General features: G+C 43.3%; 1 long non-coding RNA gene across 1 annotated transcript; it reads right to left on the reverse strand.

Moving 5' to 3' along the window:
- Window positions 1-7,862: 7,862 nt before the first annotated feature.
- Window positions 7,863-11,714, reverse strand: LOC149982103 (uncharacterized). Its single transcript, XR_016482584.1, has 2 exons — window positions 11,469-11,714; window positions 7,863-9,732 (listed from the first exon to the last, which is right to left on the reverse strand). It is a non-coding gene; the product is annotated as an uncharacterized LOC149982103 (long non-coding RNA).
- Window positions 11,715-22,975: the final 11,261 nt, after the last annotated feature.

Genomic DNA, 22,975 nt, shown 5'->3' on the forward strand with positions numbered 1-22,975 from the left:
TGGGTTAGTGGCTGACAGGGAAGGGGGCTGGTAGACTGGGGTGGGTGGCTGACAGGGAAGGGGGCTGGTAGGCTGCGCTGGGGAGGGGTGAGTGGCTGACAGGGAAGGGGGCTGGTAGACTGGTGTGGGTGGCTAACAGGGAAGGGGGCTGGTAGGCTGCACTGGGGTGGGGTGAGTGGCTGACAGGGAAGGGGGCTGGTAGGCTGCGCTGGGGAGGGGTGAGTGGCTGACAGGGAAGGGGGCTGGTAGACTGGTGTGGGTGGCTAACAGGGAAGGGGGCTGGTAGGCTGCACTGGGGTGGGGTGAGTGGCTGACAGGGAAGGGGACTGGGGGGGGGGGGGGTGGCTGACAGGGAAGGGGGCTGGTATGCTGGTCTTGTCTGCACATGACAGGGTGGAGAGAGAGTGTCGTGGATTTTTCCACATGGGAACCTATATCCAGGTGTGCTGTGTGTGCCCAACAAAACAGTAGTAAAACACAGTGTTCTGTTATTGTTAGTGTAACAGCATGTTCCTTTGTGCCCACCCTTTATAATTCCACGTAAGTTCCTTAATCCTCATTGATGACAGTTTAAGAGAGGTTTTTGATCCTATTGTACATAATACTTGATTTGCGATAATATGGCACATAAAGGCATCCAAGTGTTGGATCAAATATTTGAATGAAGGAAAAGACCTGCCAAAACAATGACAGTTGGAATGAACATATTACATTGATATCATGGCATGATGTGTAAAGCTCTTAATAATAGACTAATGGCAGACACTGACATCTCCAACTACCCGTCTGATGGGGAGGGAGAAGGAAAGATAATGACACCCTGACCCAGAGCAGACTGGAAGCTGGGGTTGTTCTTGAGTGTTCTATGCAGACTGGAGGCTGGGGTTGTTGCTGAGTGTCCTATGCAGACTGGAGGCTGGGGTTGTTGCTGAGTGTCCTATGCAGACTGGAGGCTGGGCTTGTTGCTGAGTGTCCTATGCAGACTGGAAGCTGGGGTTGTTGCTGAGTGTCCTATGCAGACTGGAGGCTGGGGTTGTTGCTGAGTGTCCTATGCAGACTGGAAGCTTGGGTTGTTGCTGAGTGTACTATGCAGACTGGAGGCTGGGGTTGTTGCTGAGTGTCCTATGCAGACTGGAGGCTGGGGTTGTTGCTGAGTGTCCTATGCAGACTGGAGGCTGGGGTTGTTGCTGAGTGTCCTATGCAGACTGGAAGCTGGGGTTGTTGCTGAGTGTCCTATGCAGACTGGAAGCTGGGGTTGTTGCTGAGTGTCCTATGCAGACTGGAAACTGGGGTTGTTGCTATGTGTCCTATGCAGACTGGAGGCTGGGGTTGTTGCTGAGTGTCCTATGCAGACTGGAAGCTGGGGTTGTTGCTGAGTGTCCTATGCAGACTGGAAGCTGGAGTTGTTGCTGAGTGTCCTATGCAGACTGGAAGCTGGGGTTGTTGCTAAGTGTCCTATGCAGACTGGAGGCTGGGGTTGTTGCTGAGTGTCCTATGCAGACTAGAAGCTGGGGTTGTTCCTGAGTGTCCTCTGCAGACTGGAAGCTAGGGTTGTTGCTGAGAGTCCTATGCAGACTGGAAGCTGGGGTTGTTGCTGAGTGTCCTCTGCAGACCGGAGGCTGAGGTTATGGCTGAGTGTCCTCTGCAGACTGGGGAGGGAGAGGGCAGTAGATGGTCGGTCACTGACTGGGTCAGGTCCACTCAGGCAGTGCGGCAGACGCCCCAGAAACATACCGACAGGAACTCCAAGGACCCATAGGACTCCAACAAAAAGAAAAGGACATTTCAAAGGTTTGAAGACTAAAGACAAAATTAACATTTTCCATACATACACTTAGGTTGGAGTCATTGAAACTCGTTTTTCAACCACTCAACAAACTAAGTCATTTTTCCAACAATTGTTTATAGACAGATTATTTCACTTATAATTCACTGTATCACAATTCCGTAGGTCAGAAGTTTACATACACTACGTTGACTGTGTCTTTAAACAGCTTGGAAAATTCCAGAAAATGATGTCATGGTTTAGAAGCTTCTGATAGGTTAATTGACATAATTTGAGTCAATTGGAGGTGCACCTGTGGATGTATTTCAAGGTCTACCTTCAAACTCGGTGCCTCTGTACTTGACATCATGGGAAAATCAAAAGAAATCAGCCAAGACCTCAGAAAAACAAATTGTAGACCTCCACAAGTCTGGTTCATCCTTGGGAGCAATTTCCAAATGACTGAAGGTACCATGTTCATCTGTACAAACAATAGTACGCAAGTATAAACGCCATGGGACCACACAGCTGTCAATCCGCTCAGGAAGGAGACGCATTCTATCACCTAAAGATGAACGTACTTTGGTGCGAAAAGTGCAAATCAATCCCAGAACAACAGCAAAGGACCTTGTGAAGATGCTGGAGGAAACAGGTACAAAAGTATCTATATCCACAGTAAAACGAGTCCAATATCAGCATAACCTGAAAGGCCGCTCAGCAAGGAAGAAGCCACTGCTCCAAAACCGCCATAAAAATACCCAGACTACAGTTTCCAACTGCACATGGAGACAAAGATCTTACTTTTTGGAGAAATGTCCTCTGGTCTGATGAAACAAAAATAGAACTGTTTGGCCATAATGACCATCAATATGTTTGGAGGAAAAAGAAGGAGGCTTGCAAGCCGAAGAACACCATCCCAACCGTGAAGCACGGGGGAGGCAGCATCATGTTGTAGGGGTGATTTGCTGCAGGAAGGACTGGTGCACTTCAAAAAATAGATGGCATCATGAGGTAGGAACATTATGTGGATAAATTGAAGCAACATCTCAAGACATCAGTCAAAGCTTGGTCGCAAATGAGTCTTCCAAATGGACAATGACCCCAAGCATACTTCCAAAGTTGTGGCAAAATGGCTTAAGGACAACAAAGTCAAGGTACTAGAGTGGCCATCACAAAGCCCTGACCTCAATCCTATAGAACATTTGTGGGCAGAACTGAAACGGCGTGTGCGAGCAAGGAGGCCTACATCCCGGACTCAGTTACACCAGCTCTGTCAAGAGGAATGGGCCAAAATTCACCCAACTTATTGTGGGAAGCTTGTGGAAGGCTACCCGAAACGTTGGACCAAAGTTCAACAATTAAAGGCAAAGCTACCAAATACTAATTGAGTGTATGTAAACTTCTGAGCAACTGGGAGTGTGATGAAAGACATTAAAAGCTGAAATAAATCCTTCTCTCTATTATTCTGACATTTCACATTCTTAAAATACTATGATTAAATGTCAGGAATTGTGAAAAACTGAGTTTAAATGTATTTGGCTAAGGTGTGTGTAAACTTCCGACTTCAACTGTATGATCTCTCTCATAATAAGCTAGATCTTGGATATTGAGAAACAATGCAAGGGAAATAATCATCGTTGCATGGCACGCACACAAACATACACAAGGTCTGCAGATGTTTCCAGGACGATGCTGCTGGTCAAACGGCTACCTGGGTGACATCATGTGGGTACCACATGTCACTATCATAGTTAAGACCCTTAGATAAGACATCCTTTCTCCACAGAGTGTAACTACTAGCCTAGCTACTTACTTTCTTTTGAAATTCTACAGTTCCATGTACAGAATCATGTATGTGGACTTTTCACAAATCCATTTAAAGTACCTCAACCTGAATTGAGTGCTATTTATACAGTATTGTTGAGGATACTGAAGGTGTGTGATGCTGTGTGTCGTTTCCTGCAGGGGCGGCCTGGCGGAGTGACTGAACAGGCTCCAGTGCAGACAGAGGTCAACCATCAGCTTCTGGAGGCACCAGTCCATCTCTGACATTACTACAACAGCCAAAGGTAATACAGACAACAAATGTACAAACAACCAACCAAACGCACCAGTCCCTCTGACTTTACTGTAACCACATGTAATATAGAGAAACACCAAAATATTTGTTGGCCTTTAGTATGCATGTAAAAACAAGGAAACACCATACATACTGAAGTCAAATGAAACTGTTGTAGCCACTTGCATGATCACAGAAATTGGTTATTAGAACAGCACAAACATTAGCATTTGCATTACAAAACATAATTGTGCAGGGTGGGGAAAGAAGCCTAGTGGTGCTTATTTATGAAAGGGTCCTCATTCTTACCACACGTTCCTACATACGCTAACTACTCTCCGTTTAGGGTTCAAAATTAACTTTGATTTTATGCTCTCTCTCAAGCGGGCATGATTTTATGCTCTGATCTGTGGTCTCGTGAAGACTGAGGGCGCATGGAGGAAATGCTGGTTGCGGCAACAGTGAACTTGGTCGCGGCCAGTATGTAGGTGACAGGAAACGCTCTGCTTGCTGACTTGCTTTTTGTCTTTCCATTGTGTAACCGGAGCACAAGTTTGTCACCCAATGTCATTGGCTCTTAGATAATTAGGTTGAACAACTATTGTAACGTGACAGTTGATCGTGGAAAAAGACAACACGAAAAACGGCCACCTTTTCCAACTCACGTTCAGTCAGTACGGATGACTTGGTTTTCTTTTGACGGAGTGAGAGAAGAACATGAATATAGAATGTTCAGGCAAAGAGTTAGCACACATTTCGCAGAGTTTTAGCAGGGCTGGAAGTTGCCAGGGATTTCACGATACAATATTATCATGATACTTAGGTGCCAATATGTGTATTGCGATTCTCACGATTCTATATGTATTGGGATTTGATACTTCAATTTTATTGCATTTTGATGTTCCAAACATATTGCTCACTATACAGTGCATTCGGAAAGAATTCAGACCCCTTGACTTTTACCACATTTTGTTAAGTTACAGCCTTAGTCTAAAATTGATTAAATACATTTTTTCCATCAATCTACACACAATACCCCATAATGACAAAGCGAAAGAGGGTTTTAGAAATGTTTGCAAATTTATAGAAAAAACTAAAACAGAAGTACCTTATTTACTTTCAGACCCTTTGCTATGAGACTCGAAATTGTGCACAGGTGCATCCTGTTCTCATTGATCATCCTTGAGATGTTTCTACAACTTGATTGGAGTCCACCTGTGGTAAATTCAATTGATTAGACATGATTTGGAAAGGCACACAACTGTCTATTTAAGTTCCCACAGTTGACAGTGTAGGTCAGAGCAAAAACCAAGCCATGAGTTCGAAGAAATTGTCCGTAGAGCTCGGAGACAGGATTGTGTCGAGGCACAGATCTGGGGAAGGGTACCAACAAATTTCTGCAGCATTGAAGGTCCCCAACAACACAGTGTCCTCCATCATTCTTAAATGGTAGAAGTTTGGAACCACCAATACTCTTCCTAAAGCTGGCCGCAAGGCCAAACTGAGCAATCGGGGGAGGAGGGCCTTTGTCAGGGAGGTGACCAAGAACCCGATGATCACTCTGACAGAGCTCCAGAGTTTCTCTGTGGAGATGGAAGAATCTTCCAGAAGGACAACCATTTCCGCAGCATTCCACACTTTTTAAAAACATTTTTGAATTGATCCTTTATTTAACTAGGCAAGTCAGTTAAGAACAAATTCTTATTTACAATGATGGCCTACTCTCCCCTAACCCGGACGATGCTGAGCCAATTGTGCTTCCCTATGAGCCTTTACGGTAGAGTGGCCAGACGGAAGCCACTCCTCAGTAAAAGGCACATGACAGCCCGCTTGGAGTTTGCCAAAAGGCACCTAAAGATTCTCAGACCATGAGAAACAAGATTCTCTGGTCTGATGAAACCAAGATTGAACTTTTTGGCATGAATGCCTAGCATGACGTCTGGAGAAAACCTGGCACCATCCCTGCGGTGAAGCATGGTGGTGGCAGCATCATGCTGTGGGAATGTTGTCATGGTTTACCTTCCAACAGGACAACGACCCTCAGCACACAACCAAGACAACCCAGTAGCGGCTTCGAGACAAGTCTCTGAATGTACTTGAATGGCCCAGCCAGACCCCGTACTTGAACCCAATCGAACATCTCTGGAGAGACTTGAAAATATCTGTGCAGCGATGCACCCCATCCAATTTGGTATTTTATTAGGATCCCCATTGGCTGTTGCAAAAGCAGCAGCTACTCTTCCTGGGGTCCATACAAAACATGAAACATGACATAATACAGAACATTAATAGACAAGAACAACTCGCTCAAGGACAGAATTACATCAATTAAAAAATATTTTCAAAAGGCACACGTAGCCTACATATCAATACCAATACATACACACAAACTATCTAGTTCAAATAGGAGAGAGGCGTTGTGCCGTGAGGTGTTGCTTTATCTGTTTTTTTAATCCAGGTTTTCTGTTCATTTGAGCAATATGAGATGGAATGGAGTTCCATGCAATAATGGCTCTATATAATACTGTACACTTTCTTGAATTTGTTCTGCATTTGGGGACTGTGAAAATACCCCTGGTGACATGACAGAGCTTGAGAGGATCTGCAGAGAAGAATGGGAGAAACTCCCCAAATACAGGTGTGCCAAGCTTGTAGCATCATACCCAAGAAGAGTCGAGGCTGTAATCGCTGCCAAAGGTGCTTCAACAAAGTACAGAGTAAAGGGTCTGAATACTTATGTAAATGTGATATTTCTGTTTTTTATTTTTTATACATTTGCAAAAAAAACACAACAAATTTTTGCTTTGTCGTTATGGGGTATTTTGTGTAGATTGATGAGGGGGAAAAAAGGGTTCTGAATACTTTCAGAATTCACTGTATATCTGTTGCAGATAGACAAAAGAGAGCCTGAGAAAACGATCAGTAATAATGGTGCTGAAAACATTTTGGCTCACTATTTAAAAAGAAGATGGAGACCAAGCTATTGCGCTAGCTAACGCTATCTATAATTGTTTTGTACAAATCGATACTTGGAGTCATATCAATGTAATATTGAACAAAAATAATGAAGCAAAATGTAACTGTATTGATTTTATTCTCCCCCCATCACTGGTTTTTAGAGTCATGTAACATCTAGTGAGTATTTGGTTTTCCTGGATCTTGCTATACTACTGTTGGCACTTGTTTGTTGACTTTCTCGCGTTGATTTACGAGCAACTTCTCATAAACAATAATAACGGTAGTTATTGGAACATGACTAGCTTGAGCTATAAGACCCCTGTTTGTGTTCATTCTCACAGGAATTAACTGTATGTGTGTGTCTGTCATTTATGTTATTTCTTCACACACACTTGATTAGATTGATTCATTAGTTTATTACAGAAAGAGGACTCAGTTCACTCTTTCCTGTATTCACCTGCTGTCTAATAAAGCAGGGGTTCCCAAACTTTTTCACTCGGGGCACACCTTCCAAAATTGGGGAATGGCAGAGTTCCAAAGAAAAAGTCATATCTCAGACTGGCCAATAATAATAAAATATTAAGAAGGGCAAAAGAACACAGACACTGGACAGAGGAACTCTGCCTAGAGGGCCAGCATCCCGGAGTCGCCTCATCACTGTTGACGTTGAGACTGGTGTTTTGTGGGTACTATTTAATTAAGTTGCCAGTTGAGGTCTTGTGAGGCGTCTGTTTCTCAAACTAGACACTAATGTACTTGTCCTCTTGCTCAGTTGTGCACCGGGGCCTCCCACTTCTGGTTAGAGCCAGTTTGCGCTGTTCCGTGAAGGGAGTAGTACACAGTGTAGTACCAGATCTTCAGTTTCTTGGCAATTTCTCACATGGAATAGCCTTCATTCCCCAGAACAAGAATAAACTGACAAGTTGCAGAAGACAGTTGTTTTTTTCTAGACGTTTTGAGCTAGTAATTGAACCCACAAATGCTTATGCTCCAGATATTCAACTAGTCTAAAGAAGGCCAGTTGTATTCCTGTAACGATTCTCTTCTTATGAAGTAGAGGCGGACCAAAGCGCAGCGTGGTGGTTGTTCATTGTATTTTATTCACGACACTATACATGAACAAACTAACGAAAAAACAAGAAACGTGAGAACTCAAAACCTAATACAGCCTATCTGGTGAATACTACACAAAGACAGGAACAATCACCCACAAACACACAGTGAAACCCAGGCTACCTAAGTATGATTCTCAATCAGAGACAACTAATGACACCTGCCTCTGATTGAGAACCATACTAGGCCGAAAACATAGAACTGCCCCAAAACATAGAAAAACAAACATAGACTGCCCACCCAACTCACGCCCTGACCATACTAAATAAATACAAAAACAAAGGAAATAGAGGTCAGAACGTGACAATTCCTTCTTTTAATTAGAACAACAGTTTCAGCTGTGCTAAAATAACTGCAAAAGGGTTTTCTAATGATCAATAGTCTTTTAAAATTATAAACTTGGATTAGCTAACACAATGTGCCATTGGAACACAGGAATGATGGTTGCTGATAATGGGCCTCTGTACGCCTATGTAGATATTCCATAAAAAATGTGTTTCCAGCTACAATAGTCATTTACAACATTAACAATGTCTACACAGTATTTCTGATAAATTTTATGTTATTTTAATGGACAAAAAATGTGCTTTTCTTTCAGAAACAAGGACATTTCTAAGTGGCCCCAAACTTTTGAACGGTAGTGTACTTTATTCATTCACAACATCTCTCGCCATAAGAGATATTACATCACGAGTGACACTGACAGTGAAACTGTTATGAATTGATTTTTCTGATTCAGAAATTGGAATTGCTATTCAACTTCCTCAGTTGAAAACTGAATTGACCCCAACCCTGCAATACGAGGTGCCCCACACAGACACTGACACCATCTGTGCTGTTCTTGTCCTCCCTCCATTGCCTGGGATTCTGGAGGTCCTGACAGTCCAGGTGGCGAGCTGCATGCAGCTGGCCCTGTGTGAGCAGCACTACCCCCCTGCTACGGACCAGCGCAGACCCCCTCTCACCACTAGAGCTAACCAGAAACACTCCCCCACTACAGACCACAACAGACCCCCTCTCACCACCAGAGCTAACCAGAACCACTCCCCCACTACGGACCACCACAGACCCCCTCTCACCACCAGAGCTAACCAGAACCACTCCCCCACTACGGACCACCACAGACCCCCTCCCTCCACCTTCACCACTCCCAGCAGCAGAGCCCGGATCCTGGTACTGTTTATTAAGGAGACAGCTGCCCAGCTCATGCCTGAACCTAGAGACATCATCGATGTGTACCCACCATGGTGAGAGTGCACCAGTCTGCAGTAGTTACTGTATTGGTAATGCACAGCTATGGTGTCATGTTATAATTTTAATGGCACGGGAAATGCCAGAGTCATTATCTCATCTATCATCGAGCACGTATCCTCCTCATGCAGTAAAGCTATGGTCATATCTCACGTTGAACCCAGTTTATATGTTTTTATAAAGGCCTACCAGTACTTTTCTGTTTTAAAATGTGTCGTAACGGGAAGCACTATTCGGCTAGTGAGAGGCCAAATAGCCCTCTGGTGCGGTGCAGTAGTGTTATACACACAGAGTAGTTGGGGCGTGTGAGGTTGTTTTGGAACAGGAGAAAGGCAGAGGCTGGTTCCAGCTGTTGAGGGTTTACTTTGGGAGTCCAGCGGTCACCTCTGGAATATCCAGGCTGGGGCCTGGCCTGGTGGAAGCCCAGGGGCCTATTGTCAGCATTGGAATATCCCGACTGGGGACTGGCCTGTTGGAAGCCCAGGGGCCTACTCTAAGCTCTGACGTCACCAGCTGCTCCAGGGAATGATGCTTCACATTCCTCTTCCTGGCAGTAGAGTAGTTAGGTCATTTCCAGCAAGCCGGCCTGGGAAAAAACACACTGGGATTATTTTCTGGAGCATTTGGGAACTATGTGGAAGAAGCCAAAAGGACCGGATTGAAAACACATGCTGCTCTGCTGCACACACACACACAAATGTGCGCACATGCACACACACACACACACACACACACACACACACACACTGTGTAATGTATCATTGATTTAGAATTATTAGAGCAGTTTTATTTTCACCAGCAGTAGAGAACAGTAGTCTCCCGCTGACTGTTATTGAAAGCAAAATAATTTCAGCATTTATAAACAAATGTATTTATTTATTTGAATGCTCTTTCTACTCATGGTCCTTGCCATTGTCTTATTTCGTCAATTAAAATATAAGCCTACACATTTTCCTTAAATACCCCCCCCCCAACTTTACTCAAAATATCCTATTTGCTGGTATAGAGATTTTTAGAACGTCCAAAAGGGGAAAACGCACGTAATTAATAGAATCCTCGATGCTGGTTAAATTTCTATTTCTTATCTACCAGTTTCCTGTGTGACATGTGAATGGTTCCCACCCCCATACTCCTTCACTGATTGGGCCCCTCCATCCGCCTAGCCGCCTACCACTCCTTGTGAGACAGTGGAGCGGAAATACCTGCCAGCATTATTCACCTTTGCTCTGACGACAGCAGCCGCTCCTTAACCTAACTACCTGTCTGATGACACATGTACTAGCTCCCAACAGTCACCTGCACTGTGCAGGGTAACACTTTATGTACTGTTGTTCCTCCAAGAAAGCCTTTATCACTGATAGTTGAGCGATTTAGGTATAGATTCAGTTTAGAATATGGAGTCTTTAAAACCTTAAAACTGACACCGATTGAGTGTGATGAGGCACTCTATATACCCTTTATATTAAGAGGGTTTATTAACATTGAGAAATCGTAGGCTAAACTATAACTAAAACATTACACGTGTGTAGCTAGAGTGTGTGCACTTGTTCACTTCTGGCAAACATCTCAAACATTAGTCTATTCTTGATAATTTCCTGATGATTCGACACAACAGAAATGTACACCTTTTGAATAGCAGATAACATATTATTTTTTAAGTGAACTCGATTACATGAAATTGCTAATTTGTTATATTGACAGCACCTGTAACCTACATTTTTATGAAGTGTGATTAATTATCCTGCCTCCTCTATCATATCACCAGTCAGAGGCAGGCTGGAACATGTAGGCCTAGCTGGATCCACAGAGACTGTGGTTGTCTCTGAGTCAACTATAAGCCATGTTGTTATTACCTGTGCCACATCAACATAAAAAAATTGAGTCAGAACATTGCCTTATCCACATAATAGAGATTGCTTGTTTTTAAAGGCTGGATATTTCTTGGTATATTAATGTTCAGGAAAGCTTAAAGTGAATCCCCTTTACGAGCTGTAATACTTGACTGTTGATTTAAAAAAAGTTTATTTTCTCAGTATTTGTCCTCCTCGTATAAAAGAAACACCACATGTTTCTCCATGATTAGTCTCCCCCAAAAATATAATAATTTCATTTCACTGCAGCTATCATTGCACCTACTGTGCATTTGGAAAGTATTCAGACCCCTTGACCTTTTCCACATTTTGTTACGTTATAGCCTTATCCTAAAATTGATTAAATTAGTTGTTTTCCTCATTAATCTACACACAATACCCCATAACGACAAAGTGAAAACAGGTTTTTAGAAATGTTGGCAAATGTATTAAACAATAAAAACAGAAATACCTTATTTACATAAGTATGCAGACCCTTTGCTATTAGACTCGAAATTGAGCTCAGATGCATCATGTTTCCATGATCACCGTTGAGATGTTTCTACAACTTGATTGGAGTCCACCTGTGGTAAATTAAATTGATTGGACATTATTTGGAAAGGCACACACCTGTCCATATAAGGTGTCAGAGCAAAAACCAAGCCATGAGGTCGAAGGAATTGTCCATAGAGCTCCGAGACAGGATTGTGTAGATTGTGTCGAGCCCTGCTCAACATGCCTTATATAGCTCTTTTGTCCCACCCCCACACATACATGCGGAGACCACACCTGGCTTAACTGGTGCCTCCAGAGACACAATCTCTCTCATCGTCACTCAATGCCTAGGCCGCCACTGTACTCACATCCTACTATACCCTTGTGCCCCACATTATGCCCTGAATCTATACTACCACACCCAGATATCTGCTTATTTTATTCTCTGTTCCCAACGCACTAGACAACCAGTTCTTATAGTCTTTAGCCATACCCTTATCCTCCTCCTCCTCCTCTGGTGATGTAGAGGTTAACCCAGGCCCTTTAGCCCCAGCACTACCCAGGCACTCTCATTTGTTGAATTCTGTAACCGTAAATGCCTTGGTTTCATGCATGTTAACATCAGAAGCCTCCTCCCTAAGTTTGTTTTATTCACTGCGTTAGCACACTCCGCCAACCCTGATGTCCTAACCGTGTCTGAATCCTGTCTTAGGAAGGCCACTAAATATTCGGACATTTCCATCCCCAACTACAACATTTTCCGACAAGATAGAACTGCCAAAGGGGGCGGAGATGCAATCTACTGCAGAGATAGCCTGCAGAGTTCTGTCATAGTATCCAGGTCTGTGCCCAAACAGTTCACCTTTCCAGAAATGTCTCTCACCATTGCCGCCTGTTATAGACCCCCCTCAGCACCAGCTGTGCCCTGGACACCATATGTGAATTGATTGCCCCCCATCTATCTTCAGAGTTTGTACTGTTAGGTGACCTAAACTGGGACACCGCAGCCGTCCTACAATCTAAGCTAGATGCCCTCAAACTCACACAAATTATCAAGGAACCTACCAGGTACAACCCTAAATCCCTAAACATGGGTACCCTCATAGATATCATCATGAACAACTTCCCCTCTAAATACACCCACCTCCGCTGTCTTCAACCAGGATCTCAGCGATCACTGCCTCATTGCTTGCGTCCGTAATGGGTCCGCGGTCAAACGACCACCGCTCATCACTGTCAAACGCTCCCTAAAGCACTTCAGTGAGCAGGCCTTTCTAATCGACATGGCCCGGCTATCCTGGAAGGATATTGACCTCATCCCGTCCGTAGAGGATGCCTGGTTGCTCTTTAAAAGAGCTCTCCTCACCATCTTAAATAAGCATGCCCCATTCAAAAAATTTAGAACTAAGAACAGATATAGCCCCTGGTTCACCCTAGACTTGACTACCCTTGACCAGCACAAAAACATCCTGTGGCGTACTGCATTAGCATCGAATAGCCCCCGTGATATGCAACTTTTCAGGGAAGTCAGGAACCAATATACACAGTCAGTTAAGAAAGCTAAGGCTAGCTTTTTCAAACAGAAATTTGCATCCTGTAGAACTAATTCCAAAAGGTATTGGGACACTATAAAGTCCATGGAGAATAAGAGCACCTCCTCCCAGCTGCCTACTGCACTGAGGCTAGGAAGCACTGTCACCACCGATCAATCTACAATAATCAAGAATTTCAATAAGCATTTTTCTACAGCTGGCCATGATTTCTACCTGGCTACCCCTACCTCAGCCATCAACTCTGCACCCCCCGCAGAAACTTGCCCAAGCACCCCCCACTTCTCCTTCACCCAAATCCAGATAGCTGATGTTCTGAAAGAGCTGCAAAATCTGGACCCTCTCTTTCTAAAATTAACCGCTGAAATTGTTGCAACCCCAATTACTAGCCTGTTCAACCCTTCTTTTGTTTTGTCTGAGATCCCCAAAGATTGGAAAGCTGCCGCCGTCATCCACCTCTTCAAAGGGGAGACACTCTAGACCCAAACTGTTATAGACCTATATCCATCCTGCCCTACCTTTCTGAAGTCTTCGAAAGCCAAGTTAACAAACAGATCACCAACCATTTTGAATCCCACCGTATGAAATCTGGTTTCCGAGCTGGGCATAGGTGCACCTCAGACACGCTCAAGGTCCTAAACGATATCATAACCGCCATCGATAAAAGACAGTACTGTGCAGCCGTCTTCATCGACCTGGCCAAGGCTTTCGACTCTGTCAATCACCGCATTCTTATCGGCAGACTCAATAGCCTTGGTTTCTTAAATGTGCCTTGCCTGGTTCACCAACTACCTCTCTGATAGAGTTCAGTGTGTCAAATCGGAGGGCCTGTTGTCTGGACCTCTGGCAGTCTCTATGGGGGTCCCACAGGGTTAAATTCTCGGGCCGACTCTTTTCTCTGTATATATCAATGATGTCACTCTTGCTGCGGGTGATTCTCTGATCCACCTCTACGCAGACAACACCATTCTGTATACCTCTATTCCTTCTTTGGACACTGTGTTAACAAACCTCCAAACGAGCTTCAGTGCCACACAACACTCCTTCCGTGGCCTCCAACTGCTCTTAAATGTTAGTAAAAATAAATGCATGCTCTTCAACAGATTGCTGTCCACACCCGCCCGCCCGACTAGCATCACTACTCTGGACGGGTCTGACTTAGAATATGTGGACAACTACAAATACCTAAATGTCTGGTTAGACTGTAAACTCTCCTTCCAGACTCACATTAAACATCTCCAATCCAAAATGTAACCTAGAATCGGCTTCCTATTTCGCAACGAAGCCTCCTTCGCTCATGCTGCCAAACATACCCTTGTAAAACTGACGATCCTACCGATCCTTGGCTTCGGCGATGTAATTTACAAAAATAACCTCCAACACCAATACTCAGCAAATTGGATGTAGTGGATCACAGTGTCATCCGTTATGCCACCAAAGCCCCATATACTACCCACCACTGTGACCTGTATGCTCTCGTTGGTTGGCCCTCGCAACATATTCGTTGCCAAACCCACTGGCTCCAGGTCATCTATAACTCTTTGCTAGGTAAAGCCCCGCCTTATCTCAGCTCACTGATCACCATAGCAACACCCACCCATAGCATGTGCTCCAGCAGGTATATTTCACTGGTCATCCCCAAGCCAACACCCCCTTTGTCCGCCTTTCCTTTCAGTTCTCTGCTGCCAATGACTGGAACGAATTGCAAAAATCACTGAAGCTGGAGACTTATATCACCCTCACTAACTTTAAGCATCAGCTGTCAGAGCAGCTTACCGATCACTGTACCTGTGCACAGCCCATCTGTAAATAGCACACAAAACTACCTCATCCCCATTTTGTTATTTTAATTGTTTTGCTTTTTTGCACCCACTATCTCTACTTGCACATCATCATCTGCACATCTATCACTCCAGTGTTAATGGTAAATTGTAATTATTTCGCCACTATGACCTATTTATTGCCTTACCTCCCTAATCTTACTACATTCATCCCATGTGTAACTCTGTGTTGTTGTTTTTGTCACACTGCTTTGCTTGATCATGCCCAGGTCGCAGTTGTAAATGAGAACTTGTTCTCAACTGGCCTACCTGGTTAAATAAAGGTGAAATAAATAAGACATTTTAAAAAATAGGGTATTGTGTGTAGATTGATAAGGGGAAAACATTTTTCAAATCAATTTTAGGATAAGGCTCTAACGTAACAAAAAGTGGAAAAAGTCAAGGGGTCAGGGTACTTTCTGAATGCACTGCAGTTTATTACTCAGAATTTAAATTGAGCATGTCATCAAAAGAACAGCAAAGAGGCAAAGAACCAGGGCTCGACTTTCTCTGACTGAGAGTTTTGGATCGTACTGTGAAGTACGTTTGGTCGGGATTTTGCTTTTCACACTATTCTGAGCAGCCCGTGTTTGAATTCACTGTTCTGGAAAATAAAAAGGCACCTTTGTATACAGTGAAAGATTCCGAACTTATCAGTTCAGTTGTATTTTTCCATGGAGCATGAGGGCGTTTAACCCACCTGAACCTGCTACGTGCCTGGGGGAGGGTGTTTAGAGAGTGAGGAGACCAATGGAGGTGGAGGTGGCTGCCTTCTTATCAATCTATCTACATTTGATATCATACATCTTCTTCAGACTTCCTGCCTCTGCCTGCAGCCTTATGCAAGAACAGAACTCCCCTAGTCCCCTCTATATGTTTACTCAACCCTTTCCACACCCCTTAAAACCTCAATATTGCTTATGTTACAGATAATCTACCTTAAATTCCTTCTGTAGTTTTATGTCAGTTTGGAATTATGTTCTGTATTTCAAACAGATCCCCCCTCCACTCTTTGCAGTCAAAGTCTCATGATCGAGGGTGAACCCAATACCGTTATTCTCAAAACACACTTCAGCCAGAAGGTCTACTCTGACACCAAACAAGCCAGCATGTCCCTCACCAGGGCACTGGTCCCAGTAGAGAGAGAGGTCACGTTCTGACCTTTATTTCCTTTGTTTTGTCTTTATTTAGTATGGTCAGGGCGTGAGTTGGGGTGGGCAGTCTATGTGTGTTTTTCTATGTTGGGGTTTTGAGTTCGGCCTAGTATGGTTCTCAATCAGAGGCAGCTGTCAATTGTTGTCCCTGATTGAGAATCATACTTAGGTAGCCTGGGTTTCACTTTTGGTTTGTTTCCTGTGTCAGTGTTTGTGCCACACGGGACTGTTTCGTTTCCATTCACTTTGTTATTTTGTATCCTGTCGTGTTCAGTTTGTGCTATTAAAACATGGACACTTACCACGCTGCATATTGGTCCGATCCTTGCTACTCCTCTTCAGACAAAGAGGAGGAATGCCGTTACAATTACATTTACTGGCACGTATTTGACCTTGGATGGACAATAAAGTTCTATTTAGTTCTATTATTTTCTATTCTATTGCTGCAAACCTAGGTTTGATTTATCATATAATTTTGATGGTCTGCCCTGCACTTTACAAAGCGTGGGGTGTGACTCCCTCCTGGGAGGCGCCAGGCTAGGTTGGTGCAGATGGTAGTCCAGAGGGTTTACGTTACCCCTGGCAGATCCCGCTCCATAAAGGCAAAAGCAGGTAGAGTATAGACGTCACATCTTATCGTGTTGTACAAAACCCATCCAGCTCTTTTTTAATGGTCTTTCGACAGATTTGAACCAACAATCTCCCATCTGCTCTTTTCTTCTTTTTTTGAGATCTGGTGCTCTTGTTACTGAAGCCCAAACTGTGTGTTACTCATGTCGGCCATGTACTTCCTCCTCTGAATTTGATTGAATTTAACTGTATAATATCATTTTGGTTTTTGACCACATGCAAAGTTTATGCCCTCAATTAGGGTGGCAAAGGGTCGGAAACCTTCCGGAGATTTTTCAAGGGAAGTTAATCCCGGGAATTTTGCTTAAATTCATCAAAATTTAGCTGACAACAGTGAACCTTTTTTGTGGGATACACATAAGGTAATTCTAGGTCTTGTGGCATATTTTGGTTAAACTATCCCCAATTCAATGGAATTGTAACCCTCTGCATGCACAGCACGTTGTTCCATCACATGTACAGTGTGACGGAACACAACCAAAGCTTTAGTTTATAGACTATCATTTTACAGATGTACTGTATGTTTAATGCTATGGATCATTGGGGATCATTTAATATTCCCTTTATTTTGTTGTTCAGTGAAATCCTCCCATGTGAAGAGTCAACTCATTTAATTAAAGTTAAATTTGTAACTAAATAGTTTTTTACATTTATATTGGAAGGATTGAATCATTTGCAATATATCTACTTATGATAAGGTACAGTGCCTTGCGAAAGTATTCGGCCCCCTTGAACTTTGCGACCTTTTGCCACATTTCAGGCTTCAAACATAAAGATATAAAACTGTATTTTTTTGTGAAGAATCAACAACAAGTGGGACACAATCATGAAGTGGAACGACATTTATTGGATATTTCAAACTTTTTTAACAAATCAAAAACTGAAAAATTGGGCGTGCAAAATTATTCAGCCCCCTTAAGTTAATAGTTTGTAGCGCCACCTTTTGCTGCGATTACAGCTGTAAGTCGCTTGGGGTATGTCTCTATCAGTTTTGCACATCGAGAGACTGAAATTTTTTCCCATTCCTCCTTGCAAAACAGCTCGAGCTCAGTGAGGTTGGATGGAGAGCATTTGTGAACAGCAGTTTTCAGTTCTTTCCACAGATTCTCGATTGGATTCAGGTCTGGACTTTGACTTGGCCATTCTAACACCTGGATATGTTTATTTTTGAACCATTCCATTGTAGATTTTGCTTTATGTTTTGGATCATTGTCTTGTTGGAAGACAAATCTCCGTCCCAGTCTCAGGTCTTTTGCAGACTCCATCAGGTTTTCTTCCAGAAATGTCCTGTATTTGGCTCCATCCATCTTCCCATCAATTTTAACCATCTTCCCTGTCCCTGCTGAAGAAAAGCAGGCCCAAACCATGATGCTGCCACCACCATGTTTGACAGTGGGGATGGTGTGTTCAGCTGTGTTGCTTTTACGCCAAACATAACGTTTTGCATTGTTGCCAAAAAGTCGAATTTTGGTTTCATCTGACCAGAGCACCTTCTTCCACATGTTTCGTGTGTCTCCCAGGTGGCTTGTGGCAAACTTTAAACAACACTTTTTATGGATATCTTTAAGAAATGGCTTTCTTCTTGCCACTCTTCCAAAAAGGCCAGATTTGTGCAATATACGACTGATTGTTGTCCTATGGACAGAGTCTCCCACCTCAGCTGTAGATCTCTGCAGTTCATCCAGAGTGATCATGGGCCTCTTGGCTGCATCTCTGATCAGTCTTCTCCTTGTATGAGCTGAAAGTTTAGAGGAACGGCCAGGTCTTGGTAGATTTGCAGTGGTCTGATACTCCTTCCATTTCAATATTATCGCTTGCACAGTGCTCCTTGGGATGTTTAAAGCTTGGGAAATCTTTTTGTATCCAAATCGGGCTTTAAACTTCTTCACAACAGTATCTCGGACATGCCTGGTGTGTTCCTTGTTCTTCATGATGCTCTCTGCGCTTTTAACGGACCTCTGAGACTATCACTGTGCAGGTGCATTTATACGGAGACTTGATTACACACAGGTGGATTGTATTTATCATCATTAGTCATTTAGGTCAACATTGGATCATTCAGAGATCCTCACTGAACTTCTGGAGAGAGTTTGCTGCACTGAAAGTAAGGGGGCTGAATAATTTTGCACGCCCAATTTTTCAGTTTTTGATTTGTTAAAAAAGTTTTAAATATCCAATAAATGTCGTTCCAATTCATGATTGTGTCCCACTTGTTGTTGATTCTTCACAAAAAAATACAGTTTTATATCTTTATGTTTGAAGCCTGAAATGTGGCAAAAGGTCGCAAAGTTCAAGGGGGCCGAATACTTTAGCAAGGCACTGTAAAAGGTTTATGTTTCTGTCTCCATATGATATGGTAAATATATCCAATGCAAAAAAATGATCTATACTATCTGTACTATAAATCTATAAATCTACATTTAAATGGTATTAATATTAATTTGCATATATTCCCGTTAATTCCCATATATTCCCGTTAATTCCTACGGAAAGTTTCCACCTCTGAATATTCCTCAAAATGTGCAACCATACCCTCAATGATTATTTTCTGCAGCAAGTTTCTCTGCCTCTTCTCTGACATTTGCCTTGGCTCTCCTTGGTGGCAACATGTGCCCCAGTTAAGTTTCTAGCTTTTGTTAACTGAACAGACCCCCTCCACAGAGGGCTCTCTCTGTCTCCCCTCTCCAGCCATATGGCATTGCTTGACAAAGGACACAAACATTTCTAATTTAATCCAGCCCTGCTGTGCTGTGAGTCGTGCTCCACCAGGCCAATTCTCTGGAACTAAAGACAGCATGCTGTGTTGTGGAGCTCTAGGGAGGGTCCCGTTGGGGCCTGGCTGGGCTGCAGCATCCCAGAGATGAGGGAGGGGATGCCCAGTATTGCCCACTCTAACCTTTGATTAAATGGCAGCCTACATGAAACCAATTTCCATTTATTGATTTTTATAATGTTTTATTGTTAATGTTTTATATATTTTTTTTCACACCAAATACCAACAAACACCAACTTACGGACGCACACACATGACTACTTCTCAACTGCCCAGACCCGCAGGCTCACACCCCCATCCATAGTGCCTGCATTATTGTTTGCCACATGGTCTGAAACCGCACCATTTTGTTTCTCTTCGTTGTCCAAGCACTTTCCATATTTAAATAATAAATCATTTGATTTTTCCATTGTGTTAATGATGGCGGATTATTTGATTTCCACATTTTATTACGCTTTTTTTCAAGATGAGCGATGAGAAGAGAATCGTCTAACACATCGGCTATCTCATTACACCCCCATATGTCCATTTACTTCTGTTGTTCAGAGAGCAATGGCTATTTGCTTTAGGGGATAGCTTTTTTATTTATTTTTATTTTAGGCAGGCTTGACAGTTGCCTGAATATGGACCCTGGACTGGAGCTCAAAATGGAAGGGATGGTCGTTAAAAGTACTAGTTGTAGTTCACTTTATTATTCCACAATGGGAAATGGCTTGCAGCAAAAACCATACATCTACAGTGTGTGTGTATATATATATATATATTTACAAATTGCACTGGAAGGAATAAAGTGCTGGGATGTGAGAACATGGCCATTTGCAGTATTATGTTTGTTTAGGAGTCATATTGTTGAATCGCTACCATGCTTTATTACTTTTAGTACTCCCGGTGACTTTAAAGTCTTGTCGTGTTGGTTAATGAACACACTAGCACACTACAGCCCAATCCTGGCCTGCCTGCCTTACGCATGCATGTAGTATATGACCTTTTGTTCCTTTCCCTGGCCTGTTGTTTTTGTTCTATCCTGCTGCTGAAAAGTACGGCTGTGGTTTTTGGGGCGGGGTGTCTGTGTGTCTGTGCGTTGGGAACACAGTGAGGCACACGTGAGGATTGGAGTGGTATGTTAGGGTATAAGGAAGGGGAGAGTCCCGGTCAGCTGACTAAGCTGTCACCGGACCAGCGGTAGTAATTTGACACCTCTGCTCCTGCCATGCTGCTACCGCTGATAAACACAGGAAACACACACACAGGCACATGCATGCACACATTGGAACACAATGCACAGGCTTCAGCCTCACTAGTCCACAACCAGATTGAGCTGGCTCAGGTGGGGGGCTCAAGGATATGGCATTGAGGTCTGGGATTTCAGATTATACCCCTGCCTGCCTGCCTCTCTGCTTGAGCCTGTTATTCAGTGTCCAGTGTTGAGTAATAGGAATTTGCCCAATTTTAAAATATTGTTTCCATTTAGTCAACTGAAGTGATAATGTTGTCATGTGTTTTTGGGGTGTAGTAATGCAATATTTGAAGGAATCTTGGTTCTGTTTTTTTATTTATTGTTTGTTTTAAGAAGTTATTATTGATGGATTGGGAGTGGAGTATTATTGATGGATTGGGAGCCGAGTATTATTGATGGATTGGGAGTGGAGTATTATTGATGGATTGGGAGTGGAGTATTATTGATGGATTGGGAGCCGAGTATTATTGATGGATTGGGAGCGGAGCTTTCTACAATGTAGAAAATATAAAAAATAAAGAAAAGCCAGTTAATGAGTAAGTGTGTCCAAACTTTTGACTGGTACTGTATGTTAGTGTAATGTAGGCCTAGTCTATAACCCAATGTAGGCCTAGTCTGGCCCAATGGCCCCCTTAAGTCATCTAGCTCAGGGATGGGCAACTGGCGGCCGTCGCAGTTTTGTAGGCCCACGAATAAAGCATTTTTTTTTGGAACTCAGTCATGGTCTCAACTTACTGTTGAGAGTTAGAATAGTAGAATACACAAGCTTCAATTTCGACATTCGGTTGTACATAAGCATTTTTTGTCTGCTAACATTTTTTATACTAGTTAGTTAGTCTAGTGGCAAGCTATCTAAAATTGTAGTAAACATGGTCGGATTACTGACTGATTTTGTTAGTCAGTTTCACTAAGATATTATATAAAAAACTGCAAATGTTTCTTTCCATTCTATGGCAAACTATGTGGAATTGCAGGAAATTAACTTTAAAATGTATTTTTTTCTCTTCGCTGGCAAGAGTGTTTTTCTCACAAGGTGGGGCGCAACAAAATTTCACTTAGGACCCTCCAAAAGGCTTAGGGGCGGCCCTGACTGCATGTGTGGGTATGGATGTGAGTTTGCAAACCCGCGAGCCACTGTGGCCCCTCATGATGAGTTCAGATTTTTTTTGTTGCCCCCACCCCCATCGAAGTTGCCTGTCCCTGGTCTGGCTAAAGGAAGTAGGATGGGTGACCTGAAGACCTTGTACTCAGTCCCCAATATATATGACTCACTCTTCTGTTCAGCTAATTTTCTCTGGTCCTGTTGTTGTTGGATTTATAGACTGTTCCTTTCACATACACATGGGACAGAGGAATCCAGGATTATATTTATGCTCGAAGAAGAAGATGTTTAGTTCCAGTAAATTCGGAATTGAATAAACAAGAAGATTAACTGTTTGCAGAGAGGGAGTGAGGAGTAGAGAGGAGAGGAGGGAGAGAGGAGGACAAGATGGGTGGGAGAAGAGGATGAAGGGGGAGAGGAGGGGAGTGAGGAGAAGGAGGGAGGGAAGGAGAGGGAGAGGAGAGGAGAGGAGGAGGAGGGTGGGTATTTTCGCAGTAGAGCAGGGAACACAATGTGCTGCAGGGATCCAGTTACATGCATGTTTATCACACTCTGTGACATGATTGGTGGACTTCACAGAGGAAGGAATCCCGCCTCCACACCTCCTGCCAATGAGTCCTCTCGGCTGTGTTCTTAGTGTGTGGGTCGCTTACTTACTGTGGGGCCTGCCAAGTGGTGTGTGGGTGAGTCAATGTGTGAGGAGGTATGTGTGCTCAATCGATCTTAATTCCTGGAAGAACCCCCGAGTTGCTGAGTATTCCTGTGATTGCTCACAAATTCCCAAAATCAGCCTGTGACTGTTTGAGGAAGTGGTTCTGGAGAAGGCTAAAAGAGGGGCTGAATGGGGGATAGTTTTAGTTTAGAGGCTGGGTGGGTGGTTGTTTATGTCAAGATGGTAATAACACGTGACTCCTCTCTCTCTCTCTCTCTCTCTCTCTCTCTCTCTCTCTCTCTCTCTCTCTCTCTCTCTCTCTCTCTCTCTCTCTCTCTCTCTCTCTCTCACCCCTCTCCCCAACTCTATCTTTATATACTCACTTTAGGTCTTCAGGTTTGAACCTGCTCTGCTGTCGACAAAATTCTAAACTTGTTTTGGCTTAAGTTTTGTGCCACAGTTAACTCTAAAACTGTGACTGTTTAGACTGGCCATTGTGGACAAAGTGAGCTATTCTGGATCAGACTCTGATTTCAGGTCAATTTTGTTAACATTCAAAAATTAGA

The sequence above is a fragment of the Oncorhynchus mykiss genome, chromosome 8, assembly GCF_057628025.1.
Source record: "Oncorhynchus mykiss isolate SJ-2025 chromosome 8, ASM5762802v1, whole genome shotgun sequence".
Classification (NCBI taxonomy): Eukaryota; Metazoa; Chordata; class Actinopteri; order Salmoniformes; family Salmonidae; genus Oncorhynchus; species Oncorhynchus mykiss.